Genomic DNA, 12,367 nt, shown 5'->3' with positions numbered 1-12,367 from the left:
ATGTGTGTGATGTCGTTAGGTTTAAGTAGTTCTAAGTTCTAGGGGACTGATGACCTCAGAAGTTAAGTCCCATAGTGCTCAGAGCCATTTGAACCATTTTTTTTGTAGCGCCTAGAACCGTACGGCCACTCCGGCCGACGGGAAATGGGGGACGTTTCCTTTAAAAAGGATATGGTTGATTTCCTTCCTCATCCTTGTGATATCCGAGCTAACGTTATGTATTTAATGACTTCCTCATCCACCTGAAGATAGCATTAAATATAGCTTCCTTCAGTTTTTCAGCATTACATTAGAAAAGTAAACGAAGACCCATGTTGTGATCTTCTAGGTTGGAGTCCAGTCAGCGAGTACACATAACAGAACAACTCGCAGTACCTGAACAAGTCGGCTTAGTCACTTGCCGAATTGTTATTCATAAAACGGAAACATCTCGCCTCAATACTGATACGCACGCCATTAAATGCGCATATTCTCTAACTGCTTCAGGGTCCCACAAGAGACGTCACATGTTTTCATGACTCAAGGGCAAACTCCAACTCTGGACAGCTTGCTACAGCTGTACACGTCTACATGTTACAAACTTCAGCTGGCTCAGTGGTCTAGGGGTATGATTCCTGCTTTGGGTGCAGGAGGTCCCGGGTTCAAATCCCGGCTGAGCCCTTCTCTTTTAATAAAACATTCTGCGCTGTTATGCCGTGGTCGGACAGATGTCACATTAAAACCTAACATTTCGTCCCCATCTGTGGAGGGCATTTTGAAAGGGGCTCTCATTTTCTTTCAGTGTTCGTTTCGCACCCAGGCTCTCTACTGACAGCAGCAAGTCGTCCGCTGTTGCTATCACCCCGTGGTGGAAGACTCATACACCTCTTCATCAGCACCGGGATCCAAATTTCATTCAGTTTGGGATAATCAAAGAAGCTAAGGTCCCCCTTCAAAATGCCCTTGTAGATGAGGTGCGAAACGTTGGATTTTAATGTGAAATCCATGCGACTGCGGAATAATAGCGCGGAATATTTTATTATTTGTGACAGTTCCGGCCGTGAAAGTTTATATTTTACAAGCTTTCTGTTCAGTCCTGTCGTCTGAGCCTAGAACCTCTGTACCATCGATCTGCTGAAGGAGGGGATCTCCAGTGAGATTTTGAGAAGCCAGCATACGGTCCAAACGTGAGTTCATGCACTGGCGACGATTCGTAGTACGAAAATTTGAGAGTGGCGTTACTTTCTGGATGCTCCTACTCGCCTCTCATCTTTTTTTATTTGGGTCGCGTCGCCGGCAGCCAATGCGTTACCTACAGTGCCATCTGGCTCAGTCATTGTGTTATTGTTTATTGTTGCGGAAAGGGGTACGATTTTGAACACTTCTAGAGGAGTCACTGAACAGTTATTCCCTCGTAATAAATATTTGTGATTATTCCTAAACGGTAGCATTAATCATTTCTTTGGCTTGCGAATATGGTGAACAACTACAAAAAGCCAATTAGGATTTATAGAAAGAAATGAATTTTGTCGTTTAATGTCGCGCCTACACTGAGGCAACAAAAGTCATGGGATAGCGATATGCACGTTTACAGATGGTAGTAGTATCGTGTACAGAAGGTATAAAAGGGCAATGCATCGGGGGAGCTGTCATTTGTGCTCCGGTGATTCATGTAAAAAGTTATCCGAGTGATTCATGTAAAAAGGTATCCGACGTGATTATGGCGGCAGACGGGAATTAACAGATTTTGGACACGGTATGGCAATTGGGGCTGGGTGCATGGGACATCCGGGAATCGTTAGGGGATTCCTTATTCCGAGATCCACAGTGTCTCAGTGTGTGCCAAGAGTACCAAGTTTCGGGCATTACCTCTCACCACAGACAAAGCAGTGGCCGACGGCCTTCACTTGAGACAGAGAGTAGCAGCCTTTGCGTAGCACACAAGCAACAAAGCATGAAATAACCGCAGAAATCTGTGTGGGACGTACGACGAACGTATCCGTTTTGACAATGCGGGGTGATCCGGTGTTTATAGGTTATGGCAGCAGACGACCGACATGCGTGCCTTTGCTCCGACACGACATCGCCTGCAGTACCTCTCCCGGGCTCGTGGCCACATCGGTTGGACCCTAGACGACTGGAAAACCGTGTCCTGGCCAGATGAGTCCAAATTTCAATTGGTAAGAGATGATGGTGAGGTTCGAGAGTGGCGCGGACCCCACAAAGCCATGGACACAAATCGTCAACAAGTCACTATTCAACCCGGTGGTTATGTTCAGCTACTTGAAGACCATTTGCAGTGATTCGTGGACTCCGTGTTCAACAACAATTATGGAATTTGTGTGGATGATAATACGCCATGCCACAAGGCCACTATGGTACGCAACTGGTTTGACGAAAATTCTTGACAGTTACAGAGAATGATTTGCCACTCAGACCGACCGACATGAATGCCATTGAAGATTTATGGGACACGTTCGAGAGGTCAGTTAGTGCACAAAATCCTGCACCGGGAACAGTTTCTCAATTATGGATGGCCATACAGGTAGCGTGGCTCAATATTTCTGCAGGGGACTTCCAACGACTTTTTGAGCCTATGCCACGTCACGTTTCTGCACTACGCCGGGCAAAAGGACGTCCGATATCCCATGACATTTGTCATCTCACTGTACACTGTCATTTGAGGTGGATCTCAAGGTGTAACTGAGCAAGAATGGAGAAGGAAATGAGGTATCGCAGCATTCGTTTCACTGATTTAGGGAAACGGTATACATTTCCAAGACAGGATTGTCAGGCACGGAGTCGAATCATACACCAGTCGAATAAAGAACCAGAGTTCTAAACCCCATAAAAAGCTGTGTTTTGCATTTGTTGCCTAAGACACCGAGCTGTCAGTGTTAAGTCGCGAATCGGTAACCGTTATGTTCCGAGGAGCCAAATGTTATGTTCTTGCTGCTAATAATAAATGGGTGCTAGGTAGCAGTAGGAATCTCCAGAGGCAAGCAAACGATCAGTTGACACAAGTGCACTTCAAATAAATATATTGTGCTAAACTTGGGCGAAAGACCTGCTACACTGTTGGCCACTTGTTGCAGACTTGGTTAACTATAAGCAGAGGCCCGAGACAGGCATGTGTCCAAGTGCACCGAATGATTGCCGACAGAACTACTGGGTTTAACGTTCGGCACCAACGAGCTCCAAGAAGTAATCTTGTACTTGAAGACTCGTGCCCAGATGCACCCCGCTTATAACACCGCCCTGGCTGTCTTCATTGGTCGGTGGCCTGGAGGTTCCTCGTTGGTGGTGATGTTCAAAGCGCCGCTCGCGCGCCCGCAGGAATCTCGTAGGCGCCAGCTCCGGCAGTACCGATAAACTACGATACTACAGTCAGTGGTTACGTGAAATGTAACTCACCATCGTATTCTATCCCATCGAACAGCAGTAATTTTATGTGACTTTGATTTCGCGTGTTAAAGGAAGCTCACATATACTAAACTCAACCTTGTGTGGTTGTTGCAGCTTCAAAATTTTGATCATAAATTAATTTCAATTAGGTTCATCTATATCATTCTCTATGGCTACACCGTTCGCCTAAATTGTTCTGAGAGTTCAGGCAAATGGACACTGTGTAAAAACATACCGTAGTAATTACTCTACCATGCGCTGGCAGATGTGCAAACATCCTCGTTTTACGTCTCTATAGATTTCGCTATTGACGGAACGTTCTCACTCCAGAGAAGAAAAAAGGTTTTGCGTTGGAAGGAAGGTTGGAAAATGGGCAAAACCTTCCCAAAAATTAGTTTGGGCTCAACAGTAATTTGCATTAAGATTGACCCACAAGACCCGCATTATTATCTCCCAGCAATGAAGCAATAGCGAGAAACAAGAAGCGAAATAACATAACGTTAGCTAGATCGGACTCGAAAATCTGATGCAGAACATGTGCAGAGGTATTGCAACATTTGGTGGGAATTGCCTAACAGGACTCTGACACTGTAATATTGAGCATCTATAGCGCCGTTTACTCTTTTACTTTGTTTAACCATAAAGCAGTATATCTGATTTCGAGAATGCTCAGTACACGATACATTCGGGGGGGTTACTGTTATTGGAGGCCAAAATGGAAGGGCTCAGCCGGGATTTGAACCCGGGACCTCCTGCACCCAAAGCAGGAATCATACCCCTAGACCACTGAGCCAGCTGTATGTTACTTATCTACCGGCAGTAACACTTTCACCGCCCAAGCATGCAGCCCACAGTGCATCTTCCGTGGCACGACAGAGACGCCTCACGCGAAGTGGGCGCCACTGTTTGGCCGTAATAAAACAAACTAAAATTAATTACAGGTTCCTTGATAGTTTAGAAGAAACCCAAATCTAGACCAGAAAGTGATGTTCGTCATTTGATCGTACGTGTTTTTCAAAGATCAGATTGTCTCTCGTTTCTCCATGTTCTGAATCGCATCATCGAAAATTCGAGTTCACATGTCCTGCCTTTAATGACTTCGCATCGACCTGACGACGGCATCCAACATTGCTTCCTTCATACTTTTAGCATTACGTGGGAAAAGTAAACGAAGAACACGATAGTAATATTTCAGGTTGGAATCAAGTTAACGTGTGCACGTAACAGCACAATTTGCAGTTCCTGAACTACTCGATTTGGCCGCTCGTCGAAATATTGTACATAAAACGGAAACAGCCTCCCGGCTCAACACCCAGAAGCACACGATTAAATGCTCACGTTCGAAAACAGCATCAGGATCCTACAATAGGCGTGAGATGTTTTCGTGACTCAAGGACAAACTCACGCTGGAAAGCGCGCTACAGCCATAGACGTATGCGTGTTATCCACTTCGGCTGGCTCAGTGGTCTAGGGGTATGATTCCTGCTTTGGGTGCAGGAGGTCCCGGGTTCAAATCCCGGCTGAGCCCATCTCTTTTATTAAAATATTAAGCGCTATTACGCTGCGGTTGGATGGATTTCACATTAAAACCCAACGTTTCGTCCCCAGCTTCGGAAGACATTTCCAAGGGAAATCGTAGCTTCTTTGAGTGTCCTAATCACACCCTGGCTCGCTACTGACTGCAGCAAAATTCCGTTTACGCGTGGCGTGACATTACATCCTTTGAATATCCGGGCGAAATTGGCTGTTGTAGGGTGCCCTGTGGTCCGCTGTTGGTATCACGCCGTGACGGACGATACATATGTATTTTCTTCAGCCCGGGACCAGATGTCATTCAGTTTCCGACACTCAAAGAAACTACGAAGCCCCCTTAAAATCTCCTCCTCAGATTCAGACAAAACATTAGGTTTTAATGTGAAATTTACCCGACCATGGCATGGTAGACCCGAATATTTTATAAATTGTAATATTTTCGACAGTGAAAGTTTGCAGAGGGAATCCCCACTGAGATTTCCAAAGCCCAGCATATGGTCCACGATCCATGGTATCAAAATTTGACACTGGCGTTACTTTCTAGATGCTGCAAATGAAATAGCTAATAAATTAACTGCAATATTCCTCACATGTACTCAAGTATTACCTTTTTAATTGAGTTGTGTCCCTACCACACCCCCGCAAGGTCAGTTCATTACCTACACCTCCAACTGGCTCACGAGTTATGTTATTCCAAGTATTGTGAATATTGGTAAGATTTTAACACTTTCAAAGGAGCCCAAAAACGTCGTTATTACCTCCTAATAAACAAATGTGATTTTTCCTACACGGTAGTGTTAATTAATTCTTTGCCTTACGAATATAATGAACAGTTTGAAGAAACCATTTAGCATTTGTAGGTACAAATTAAGAAATGGCTCTGAGCACTATGGGACTTAACATCTATGGTCATCAGTCCCGTAGAACTTAGAACTACTTAAACCTAACTAACCGCCGGCCGGAGTGGCCGTGCGGTTCTAGGCGCTGCAGTCTGGAGCCGAGCGACCGCTACGGCCGCAGGTTCGAATCCTGCCTCGGGCATGGATGTGTGTGCTGTCCTTAGGTTGGTTAGGTTTAATTAGTTCTAAGTTCTAGGCGACTGATGACCTCAGAAGTTAAGTCGCATAGTGCTCAGAGCCATTTGAACCTAACTAACCTAAGGACATCGCACAACACCCAGTCATCACTAGAAATTAAGATTATCATTTAATATCCCACGTACGCCGGGATGATAAAGTTATGGGACAGCAATATGCACGTATTAAGGTGGCGTTCGTATCGTGTGCACAAGTTATGAAAGGGCAGTAGTTTGGCGGAATTGTCTTTTGTTATGGCCGCACGACGACTTTGAACGCGGAGTGGTAGTTGGAGCTAGACGCATTGGACATTCCTTCACGGAAATCGTTGGGGCATTCAGTAATCCGAGGTCCACAATGTCAGAAATGTGCTGAGAATACCAAAATTCACACGTTATTTCTCACCATGGACAACGCAGTGGCCGACGCCCTTCACATAACGACCGAGAGCAGCGGCGTTTGCGTAGAGTTGTAAGTGCTAACAGACAAACAACACTGAGCAGATTAGAACACGCTGGTATTTTATCCATTACACTAGATTCGCATTCATTGCAGGATTGATTCAAACCCTCGTCTACGATTCTCAACTTGGACATCGCGCGGTTTTCCAATACTTAAAGCCCATCGCGTGTTAGTTAGTCCTACTCTACAAAACTTTGGAAAGTGTGCAAACTTCCTCATCTTACGTCTCTATCGATGTCGCTGCAGACATAAGTTCCAGAAGCTACGACAAATGAAGTATTGCAAGGCTCCCATTTCAGTGAAGAGCGGAGGGTTTATGTTATGAGGAAAGTTGGAAAATGGGTCAATTTTTCCCAAATATTAGGTTGGGTGTAACAGTGCTGTGCATTAAGGTTGACCCACAAGACACGTATTATTTTCTCCTAGCTACGGAGCAATAAGGAGAAACAAGAAGCGCAGAATCAGCGAATGTTTGCAGTTTACAAATTTCTTAAACTTTTGAGTAACACAATTACTTGTATCTGAGCTATGAATTATGTGGCAGAGAGTGTTTGTGATTGTATAATATAATGAGGTTCCTCACCTTCCAATCACGGATGGGGCGTGGGAAGAATGGTGCGTCGTAGACGTCCGAACAAGCTGCTACTTGTGTAACTTTATCTGGTCGGTCTGTACTGGATGTACACCCAGGGGACTGGGTAATATAACCAGCATGAAATCCGGTTCTTGGAATTTCCTAAGTATTTTTTTGCGGAATGTACGCCATCTTCTTTGACGTTACATTAATTATGATTTTTCAGCATTTCTGTTACACACTCTCGGCAGTGAAACATGATTGTTATCATTCCCACCGCTCTTCTTTACATGCGCTTGAGGTCTGTTGCTATTCCAGCATGGTATGGGTCCCACATATTTGAGCAGTTCTCTTCAACTATGGACCTTATTCATTTGTACCATTTTTATCTCGTATTATCTCTCGCAAATAATTGCGTTAAGTCTGAGATAGTAACTAATGCTATCATCTAAATCTTCAACGTGTAAGATGAACAGTAACTGTCACACTTCCAAGTTTCCCTATTTTGGTAAGACCGTTCTGAAAATTGTCTTTAGAAATGTCTAGAATGGTGTTTTCTCATTGCGGTAACAACAGTTCTTTTCCTGTTGTCCGAAAGACTTGTCGCTTTGCAGTATCACCAGTGCGTTATAGCATTTTATTAACCACCAACAAAGTTCTTGAACTTTCAGTATTTCTTCTTTGTTTGTTACATATCATCAATCAGTACATGTTGTAGTAATCCAAATTGCAAGATAATCCAAAATAACGCAACACAACAGAAACCAAACGAGACACAATAAATGTGATATTGCAGCTGTGCGGAAGGTGTTGTACATGTCGATGGGAATTGTCTAACATGCAGTTCGTTTGTTGCATATTTTTACGACCTTAAAACAGGAGCGACTGCAGTAATGGATAGGAACTGTGATTGTTGTGCACAGATGTGAGCTCAGTTGGCGACCTTTCGCTTACAGCTTCAGGCTGCGTTGGCTTCCGTCACACAGCTTGAGGCTGCTGCCAAGGGGCGTCACTGTGGGGGATCGGACGTGGGGATTCGAGGGACATCGAGCACGTGCCACATTTCCTCTGATCGGTCCACTGTTTTGACCGCCCCAGGTACTGCGTGCACTAATGTTGACCTGTGGTCGAGTGGGAGGTCGTTCCAAAGTCAGGCAGGCAGCGAAAAACTTTCTGAGGGGCCGATCGTTGGGGCCTCCCCGGTTCGTTTGACGAACAGGTTTCGGGCGTTATCTGTGGCTGACGATGTCTCTCAGCCGGATGCAATCGTCCACCCTAAAGCTTCTCGGCCCGCAAGGTATGGGCATTTACAGAGGGTGCGTTTGCTGGTAGTTGGGAGCTCCAACATTAGGCACGTAATGGGTCCCCTTAGGAACATGGCTGCTAAGGAGGGGAAGGAAGCCAGGGTGCACTCCGTGTGCATTCTGCGGGGAGTCATTCCGGATGTGAAAATGGTGCTTCCAGATGCCATGAAGATTACAGAGTGCAGCCAACTGCAGGTGGTGGCTCATGTCGGTACCAATGACGAGTGTCGCGTGGAATCGGAGCAGATTCTGTCTGGTTTAGGGTGGCTAGTGGAAATGGTAAAGACTGCCAGTCTTGCTTACGAGATTAAGCTTGAGCTCACCATCTGCAGCATCGTCGATAGAACCGAGTGTGGTCCTTTGGTGCAGAGTGGAGGGTTTGAATCAGAGGCTCAGGCAGTTCTGTGACTGTGTAGGACGCAGATTCCTTGACTTGCGCCATCGGGTGGTGGGTTTCCGGGTTCCGCTTAATAGGTCAGGAGTCCACTACACACAGGAGGCGGCTACGCGGGTAGCGGGGGCTGTGTGGAAGGGACTGGGCTGTTTTTTGGGTTAGAGGGTCTCAGGGAACCACAGAAGGGGCGTCCGTCAGAAAGTGGGCAGGTAAAACACAGTAAGGTAGTTGTAGAAACGATTGGTATTGTCGTTTTGAATTGTTGTAGCTGTGTTGGGAAAGAACCAGAGCTCCAAGCCCTAGTAGAAAGCACTGAAGCTTAAATAGTTGTAGATACACACCTGGCTAAATCCGGAAATAGGTTCAGCCGAATTTTTTTCAAACGATCTAACAGTGTCCAGAAAGGATAGATTAAACACAGTTGATGGTGGAGTATTTATTGCTGTCAGAGGTAGTTTGCCTTGTAGAGAAATTGAAGTAGATAGTTCGTGTGAAATAGTATGGGTCGAGGTTATACCTGATAATCGGAATAAACAATTAATTACATCGTTTTACCGACCCCCCGACTCAGAAGACATAGTTGCTGAACAGTTCAAAGACAACTTGAATCTCATTTCAAATAAGTAGCCCGCTCATACAATTATAGTCGGTGGTGACTTCAATCTAACCTCGATATGCTGGAAAAATTATACGTTTAAAGCCGGCGGCAGGCACAAACGTCATCCGAAATGGTACTGAATGATTTCTCAGAAAATTATTATGAACAATTAGTTCATGAGCCCACTCGAAGCGTAAATGGTTGCTAAAGCATACTTGACCTTTTAGCAACAAATAATCCTGGACAAATAGTGAGTATTGTGACGAATACAGGGATTAGCGACCACAAGGCAGTTGCTGCTAGGCTGAATATCGTAACACCTACAACCATCAAAAAGAAACGCGAAGTATATCTATTTAAAAAAGCTGATAAAAATGCTCTTAACGCCTTCTTAAAAGACACTCCTTCCGATCTGATCATGTAAGTGTAGAAAAGTTGTGGAATGTTTTAAAAGAGATAGTATCGACAGCAATTGAGAAATATATACCACATAAAGTAATAAGTGATGGCACTGATACCCCACGGTACACAAAACGGGTCAAATCGTTGTTGCAGAAGCAACGAAAAAAGCATGCCACATTTAAAAGAACGCAAAATCCCCAAGATTGTCAAAGTTTTACAGAAGTTCGAAATATAGAGCGTACTTCAACGCGAGATGCTTTTAATAATTTCCACAACGAAAGTCTGTCTCGAAATCTGGCAGAAAACCCAAAGAGATTCTGGTTATACATAAAGCAGCACACCAGTGGCAAGACGCAATCAATACCTTTACTACGCGATAACAACGGTGAAGTCGCTGATGACAGTGCCACTAACGCAGAGTTATTAAACACGGTTTTCCAAAACTCCTTCACCAAAGAAGACGAAGTAAATATTCTGAATTCCATGCAAGAACAACTGCCAAGATGGGAAAGATAGAAGTAGATATCCTTGGTGTAGCAAAGCAGCTTAAATCACTTAATAAAGCCAAGGCCTCGGGTCCAGATTGTATACCAGTCACATTCCTCTCAGTGTATGCAGATAAAATAGCTCCATATTGAGCAATTACATACAACCAGTCTCTCTCAGAAAGATCCGTACCTAAATATTGGAAAATTGCTCATGTCACACCAATACCCAAAAAGGGAAGTAGGAGTAATCCGCTGAATTACATGCTTATATCACTAACACCGATCTACAGTAGGGTTTTGGAACATATACTGTATTCCAACGTTATGAAGTACCTCGAAAACAATTTTTGACACACAGTCAACACGCATTCAGAAAATATCGTTCTTGCGAAACACAACTAGCTCTTTATACTCATGAAGTAATAATAAGTGATATCGACAGGGGCTGGCAAACTGTTTCTCTTCTGACCAAACTGTGTGCCTATGGAGTATCGCCTCAGTTGTGCGACTGGATGCGTGATTTCCTGTCAGTTAGGTCACAGTTCGTAGTAAAAGACGGAAAGTCATCCGGCGTTCCCCAAGGAAGTGTTATAGGCCCTCTATTGTTCCTGATATATATATTAACGACATAGAAGACAATCTCAGTAGCCGTCTTAGATTGTTTGCAGATAATGCTATCCTCTACCGTCTTGTAAAGTCATCAGATGATCAAAACGACTTGCAAAATGATTTAGATAAGATATCTGTATGGTGCGAAAAGTGGCAATTGACCATGAATAAAGAAAAGGGTGATGTTATTCACATGAGTACTGAAAGAAATCAGCTAAATTTTGATTACGCGATAAGTCACACAAATCTGATGGCTGTAAATTCAACTAAATAATTAGGGATTACAATTACAAATAACCTAAATTGGAACGATCACATAGATAATATTGTGGGTAGAGCAAACCAAAGACTACGATTCATTGGCAGAACACTTAGAAGGTGCAACAGGTCAAGTAAAGAGACTGCTTACACTACGCTTGTCCGCTTTATTATGGAGTATTGCTGTGCGGTGTGGGATCCTCATTAGATGGGACTGACGGATGACATCGAAAAAGTACAAACAGGGGCAGCTCGTTTTGCATTATCGCGAAATAGGGGAGATAGTGTCACAGACATGATACGTGAATTGGAGTGGCAATCATTAAAACAAAGGCGTTTTTCGTTGCGACAGGATCTTCTCATGAAATTTCAATCACCAGTTTTCTCCTCCGATTGCGAAAACATTCTGTTGCCACCCACCTACATACGGAGAAATGATCACCAAAAAATAAGAGAAATCTGGGCTCTTACAAAAAATTTTAAGTGCTCGTTTTTCCCGCGTGCCGCTCGAGAGTGGAACGGTAGAGGCAAGGTGGTTCATTGGATCCTCCGCCAGGAACTTTATTGTGAATAGTAATCACTTAGATGTAGATCTACAGAGTAACTTACTGTTTTAATTCGTATTTCCAAGAAGCAATATTTCTGATTTTGAGAATGCTCAGTTCACGATACATTTGGGTGGTCACTGTTATTGCAGGCCAAAATGCAAGGGCTCAGCCGGGATTTGAACCCGGGACCTCCTGCACCCAAAGCAGGAATCATACCCCTAGACCACTGAGCCAGCTGTATGTTACTTATCTACCGGCAGTAACACTTTCACCGCACAAGCACGCAGCCGACAGCTCGTCTTCCGTGGCACGACAGAGACGCCTCACGCGAACTGGGCGCCATTGTTCGGCCGTTGCCGCGGATCTCCTGCGCCGCTAGACGTGCTGCATGGAGCGGTTCTTAACCTGATCTTTGTGAAGGGTCCTCAGCTGAACCTTAACAATAACAGTATGTTCCTCTACAGCTGTATTTACACAGATACGTTTCCAGCAAATTTTTTACAAATATTTGTTTTCTACTCACGCTGGCTAACATACAGAGCCACTTACATCATTACCCTATGGTAGAAACATTTTCTTGAAGCCCTTGTCGTCCTGTCGGGGCAAGTTCTGAGAACTCCGTTCACAGCTCGAAAGGCCAGGTGAGTAAAATATAGGCAATGGCCGGTAGCCCAAGCATACGAGTTGCAGTTTAGAACCCCGGTAGTTAGACAGCAATTGTTATAATACTGAAGTGC

At 44.4% G+C, this 12,367-nt stretch overlaps 1 protein-coding gene and 4 non-coding genes across 5 annotated transcripts in view; 3 read left to right on the top strand and 2 right to left on the bottom strand.

Annotated features, from left to right (window-relative positions):
- The window catches only part of LOC124617385, a 1,108,641-nt gene that overhangs the window by 592,892 nt on the left and 503,382 nt on the right, over positions 1–12,367 (top strand). The window lies entirely within an intron of this gene.
- Trnap-ugg lies at positions 589–660 on the top strand. Its single transcript has one exon. It is a non-coding gene; the product is annotated as a tRNA-Pro (tRNA).
- Trnap-ugg lies at positions 4,106–4,177 on the bottom strand. Its single transcript has one exon. It is a non-coding gene; the product is annotated as a tRNA-Pro (tRNA).
- On the top strand, positions 4,841–4,912 carry Trnap-ugg. The gene has a single exon. It is a non-coding gene; the product is annotated as a tRNA-Pro (tRNA).
- Trnap-ugg lies at positions 11,792–11,863 on the bottom strand. Its single transcript has one exon. It is a non-coding gene; the product is annotated as a tRNA-Pro (tRNA).

The sequence above is a fragment of the Schistocerca americana genome, chromosome 1, assembly GCF_021461395.2.
Source record: "Schistocerca americana isolate TAMUIC-IGC-003095 chromosome 1, iqSchAmer2.1, whole genome shotgun sequence".
NCBI classification, from domain to species: Eukaryota; Metazoa; Arthropoda; class Insecta; order Orthoptera; family Acrididae; genus Schistocerca; species Schistocerca americana.
This window is presented reverse-complemented; position numbering and strand designations above follow the sequence as displayed.